General features: G+C 40.7%; 1 long non-coding RNA gene across 1 annotated transcript in view; it reads left to right on the forward strand.

The window, feature by feature from the left end:
- LOC137500406 (uncharacterized) overlaps positions 1-3,974 on the forward strand; it is a 132,086-nt gene extending 128,112 nt beyond the window's left edge. The window contains exon 3 of the long non-coding RNA XR_011018030.1: positions 2,391-3,974. This is a non-coding gene — a long non-coding RNA (uncharacterized lncRNA). The remainder of the gene's footprint in view (positions 1-2,390) is intronic.
- Positions 3,975-6,000: the final 2,026 nt, after the last annotated feature.

Raw genomic sequence — 6,000 nt, forward strand, 5'->3', positions numbered from 1 at the left:
TTTTTTTTTTTTTTGCTATTTGCTTTACGTCGCACCGACACAGATAGGTCGTTGGCGACGATGGGATTGGAAAGGCCTAGGAATGGGAAGGAAGCGGCCGTGGTATTAATTAAGGTACAGCCCCAGCATTTGCCTGGTGTGAAAATGGGAAACCACTGAAAACCATCTTCAGGGCTGCCGACAGTGGGGTTCGAACCCACTATTTCCCGATTACTGGATACTGGCCGCACTTAAGCGACTGCAGCTATCGAGCTCGGTACTATATCCACTAGCCATGCGTCTTGGTAGGTGTGCTGGTTACCAACTGATGAGCCCAAATTGGCACGTTGGTGCCAAAACGCTGACAACCATGAATGAGTTAGTTCGAAAATTTATAATTTTTAATAACGGTCTAATTGTATTGATAGGCGTAGCGAATCAGTCTTTGTTCTTTCAACTAGATATTTATGACTCCTTATTTAGGCCACTACCAAATGTACCCGTCCTTCGCTACGGTATTCTACATTGTATACGGATTTCTCCGCAAATTACTGTAAAGGCAGTGAGTAAGAATATATAAAATTGCATGCTCCTTAACGCTATCCTAGAAATAAAACGGGGAAGACGGAAAACGTTGTTTCCGATGTAAGGTGCATTGGGGAAGTTTTGAGGATAATGGTAGGCCACATTTCCTACTGCTAATCACAATCGAGTTTGGGAGTTTCTACTATAACGGCAGGCTCACTTGGCAACAGAAATTCACAAGAGATATGGAAAGTTTTCCTTATAAAGACAGGCCATTTTCGCAATGCAAGCCGCAGTCGAGTTCGAAAGATTTGATTATAACCGAGAAATGCAGCGCTATCTAACGTATCAACAATCAAGACATGACAATAAGTCATAGACCAAAGTTGTTGATCTCTCCAAATAGAACGGCGATTATGCTATCTGCTTTGTAATACGACTTACCGTTTAGCCGCAAATTTTCCCGAAACGAAGGTCTGCACCGTCATTAAAATTGCATCCATATTTCGATATTTTTCGGGGCCAAAAGTTATACATTTGCATGTGAACCATTCTCTTCAATACTTAATAGGCGATATTTAACGCAATGGTGATAGTGCGCAACATGACGCCGAGTATAAGGGCGCGAAGCTGTATAGAACTGAGCTCAATAACAGCAGTCGCTTAAGTGCGGCCAGTATCCAGTAATCGGGAGATAGTGGGTTCGAGCCCCACTGTCGGAAGCCCTGAAGATGGTTTTCCGCGGTTTCCTATTTTCACACCAGGCAAATGCCGGGGCTGTACATTAATTAAGGCCACGGCCGCTTCCTTCCAATTCCTAGGCCATTCCTATCCCATCGTCACCATAAGACATATGTCGGTGCGTAGTAAAGCAAAATAGCAAAAAAAAAAAAAAAAAGAAAGCTGTATAGAACGCGGGAGCTTGGAGGTGGTTCCCTAGGAAGGGTGTGACCATGTATGAATGAAACAGAAGATGTGTTGGAGAAGGAAAGAGATATCAGAATTTTGTTTTGGGAAGCACGATGCCACCTTAACAGCATTTAAAGCGGGAGGAGACAGGTTTACCACGTCATGGGAATCGAGTGATATCTCCTCTACCTGAGGTGTTTTCAGGATAATAAAACGATAACAATAATCCCTAGAATTTTGTGAACATAATGGTATGTCTAACGCCATTAATACGTGACAAAGTTGATAATTCCGCATTAATACAGCCACCGTGGGAAGCAGTCGAGTGGTTGCATACCAAACTCAAGTATGTTTTCCGGGAGTTTACCCGGCGTGGCTTCGCTTTTTGCTCCCTGTAAGAGATGAGAGATTTGGAGGGAGGCATCTCATTCCACTGTAAGATTGCTGCCAGTGCGCGTCGCGTGCCTGTCTTAGTGATTGCGCCATAAACCTTTGTCTCAGCAAATACTTTGATTACTTTTTGGAGCGTTCGCGCTAACTTCATTCAGAGCTGTAAAACTGTGAACAATAGTTTTTAATCATGAGATTAGAATTGATTTTGTCGTAGTGTGGACATGAACTCGTGACTGATCGACCAGAAACTTTGCCTTTACATAGACTTCTTCACAGAATTAGTACGGATCAGCTCGTAGGACGATGTTAATCGGCAGTAGGATTTAATCTAAGAACAGGAAATTATTGCTGTGTTTCAGAAGGACGCACATGTGTAGCTGAGTTAAAATCATCAGTTTATCTCAACAGAAATAGCCTACTAACTCATGTACAAGTAAGTTTGGACATATCTCCATGCGTGTTTTTAACGATTCTAAAGCTATGTTTTAACTTCGGTACATTTCTAACCAGTTTCGTATACGCAGCAAACGGCGTCTGTGTGACGATCGTGTTGTGCGGTAAAATAACCGAGTATTTCATTCCAGTAATTCGGTAACCGAGTTTCAAGACCATGTGGAGGTGAATTTCAAGCGGAGGCTCAAACAGATGCCTATGATGGACCGGCCTGGAGACATCAGTACGAGAGGACCAGCAGCTATGAACAACGTCTTCTTCATGCTTGGCTAAATGGCATAGCCGAGTCTGGATGGAGAGAGAAGATCACCGAAAATTAGCTAAGTGAACCAAAGTTGTAAGCATGTGGTAGGATTAGCGACAGTTGCGTAGAAAGTTAGCAATTCATTATGGAAATAGTAGTTAGTTGAGCCTTTTTCCAATTAGGATAAGACTTCATCATGACGTAGGAGACCATCAGGAAATTTGTTAAGATGATTTTGAAGTTATTAATGTTTTTAATGTACATAACTTATCATTTAGGGATTCGCACCGTGTGTTGGAGTTAGGAGTAACTTAAGGTTGTTTATTTTAGTGTTAGGTCAGAATATTGTCTATGTTTCGTGACTTAATTTTTTTCTGTAAATAAGGATCATCTAAGGAAAGCTTGTCACACTCTGATATCAGGAAGGATAGAAAGATTAATGTAACGGAGTATCTGCATGCTGCACGTGCATGATTTATCTGCATGTTTCCATTATGATTAAAGTCTGTTGAGTAAATTAAAACCACGTTGTAGGCAACGTCATCAAAAATTTCTGACCAGGTTTCGCACTGCCAAAGATATAGACTCGAACCTGGGTCTTGGGGGCGTGAAGTTGCGCCATATGTGGAAAGCGCTGTGTTTTTATGAGAAAATAGTACGGGATAGTACTGTGAATTAAATGAATTACACCCAGAAGCGGTCTGGTAACCGAGCCTGATATTTAGAAAGAGAATTGGTTCCTTACTTATCATAGGAAGTTGTGTAGAGGCTCATATGTTTGTCGAGATAGGACGGAAGTGAAAAGCCCTTGTGTGGTTTCGAGACCAGAAAGGCAGCCGAGGCAAGGTCAGTGTTAGAGTTTGTTTACGATTTTTTTGTGAGTCTGGGAGTCTCTCATACTCCTGTCGGCCAGGTCATTGGCACATTTACCGCACCCCAGGTGGTGACGGTCTTTTCTAAAAACCGCATGCAGTAGCTCGTTCCTTTTCTTTTCAGATGAGATCTATTTGTTTGACAGAGATTTTTTTCTTTCCTCTTGCTTGTCCATATTTCTGTGTATAGAATGTATGATATCTTTGTGTACTAGTTGATTTTATGTTTGATCATTAGATTGTCTGGTAACCGTGAAGATTACAAAGGGGATGTGAGTTCATACTCATCCAATTTTAAGTGGAATCGTGGGACAAGTAGCTTCAGTGTTTTTGTTTCGTTTTGGTTTAACAGCGTTCAATGTTTTCTTTTTATATGTAAATATGTCCCAGATGCAAGGGAATGTTAATGGTAAGTTTATTTCTGCGGAACGTCCCTAATCCTAGCATTATGCTTTGTTGTAGGTCCAATGGTGTTGTACGCCGAAGGACCCATTCAGCGGTTTACTAGCTCGTCGATCAGCACGTCGATATCATCTTCTTAATTTTCAAATGAACGCCTTCTTTGGTACTTTGTTTTTGCACCATGAGTGCATCAGATTGTAAATTATGTGAGATTGATGAATTGACTATGCTGTTGTCAATTATATAGTTCAAATTCAATTAGTTCCTCATTGTTAAATAATAATAGAGTAGTATACCTGTCCTATCACACTCTCGTCACAGGGACCCGATACGAGTTCTCTCCGGCTGCTGCTAGTTAGGTGCATTTTTATTTTGTGGACAGGTAAGCAGGTAAGTTATGTAACCCACCATTTTTTCTGTAATTGATCGTAATTGATCCATTTACTTAAGCCGTAAAGGGTATAATAGCTTGGAATATTTCCTCAAAGGAAAGAGTGTCCAGGTTTCGGGATTAGCACTCGCATACATACAGAGTAATTAAGGAGGAAAGTAATACATTTAAGAAAGTTTGAAATTAATATAAATTAGGATTATAAATGAGGACAGCCGTATAGGAGAAATATGTAAATACAAAGTGGATGTATTAGAAAATCGAATGTCCCTCAATAAATTATGATCGTATGAGTTACGGATGTAAGAAAGCGGTAACAGAGGAGAAATTTAGACGCAGGGATTCTTAGGTAAACAGATAAGAAGATGACTAATGGTGTTATTACTTAAGCTCAATTTCCCGCAGAATGGCCGATTGACGTCTCTCTTGCTTTCTACCCAAGGAACAACCACGACTTTTCAGGAATGATGACGAAAATGGCAATACGTCACTTCCCTGCTGGCAAGCAGTCGGAGATGTTGCCATGGTAACCTGCAGATTCGTTGTCGGTCTGTCGGCCACTCAGTGCAGAGCATGATACCCGCAGAAAATAGTAATTTTCTCCGTCAATTTGAAGGGTAAGCTGTATTATGAACATAACAAATGTTGTTTATAATGAAGAGTTGTTTCACATACAGTCCACGTATTTTGTATAAAATCAATAGTATAAGAGAAAATGGAGGAAAACTATTCTGATTTTCCTATAAACCTCTCGTCTATTCAAAGATCTGAAAATCATATGCATATCGAAATCTTCCCCGGGATGAGTATACTCTAAATATGACGTTTGGTCGAGATCTATCCAGCCGTTTCGCCGTGATGGTGGGACAAACAGACAAGAAAAATAAAAATACTGATTCTGTCTTGAATTGACCTAAAACGTATAAATATCTGAAAAATTGGCAAAAGAAACGAACTTACAGACACCGGACCCCTACAGCTTTATTTATGTAGATAAAGGGATAATGATTATGAAAATACATCAGTAGCGGTGCGTGGGTAAAATCTCTGGGGGTCCACAGCTGTGTAAAATAACGTGTTCAGATGTATTGTTACTTGATGTTTACATAGATGTAAAATAGTGACATTGCTTGATTCAATGCAACTTTCCTTTGAAGGCATACGGCTACAGAGCGAAAAAGTTACCGCAATAATGAAGAAAGACAGAGAATATGAGGTGCAATTACTTTAAGCTTATCAAATTTCCAAGACGTTGCTTGCGTAGGAATAATGTTTTTTTCTATTTGTTTTACGTCACCACCGACACACATAGGTCTAATGCCGACGATGGGATAGGAAAGGTCTGTGAATTGGAAAGAAGCGGCCGTGGCCTTAATTAAGGTACAGCCCCAGCATTTGCCTGGTGTGAAAATGGGAAACCACGGAAAAACATCTTCAGGGCTGCCGACAGTGGAGTTCGAACCCACTATCTCCCGATTGCAAGCTCACAGCTGCGCGCCCCAAAACGCACGGCCAACTCGCCGTCAAGAATGTGTTAAACAGACTACTTTTATTTATGTGCTGACCTATTTTGCTGTTTACTTTTCATAAAACACGTATTCATTAACTACATAAACCTAGGCTACGTACGCTTATTGATGCTATACAAACCGTAGTTAACAAAAATATTCTGGCTCATTGCGATTAATTACATCAGAATAGTTATAATAGTAGTAGGACAATGTGTGTTCTAGATCAATGGGTGCTGCGTCAGCATTTTCCCCACGAGGTCATTGACCCCTAGTTGAGTAGGTAGGCTAGGGGTTTTTGACCCGAGGTCATTGATCCCTAGT

This window comes from Anabrus simplex, chromosome 4 (genome assembly GCF_040414725.1).
Source record: "Anabrus simplex isolate iqAnaSimp1 chromosome 4, ASM4041472v1, whole genome shotgun sequence".
In the NCBI taxonomy this organism is placed as follows: Eukaryota; Metazoa; Arthropoda; class Insecta; order Orthoptera; family Tettigoniidae; genus Anabrus; species Anabrus simplex.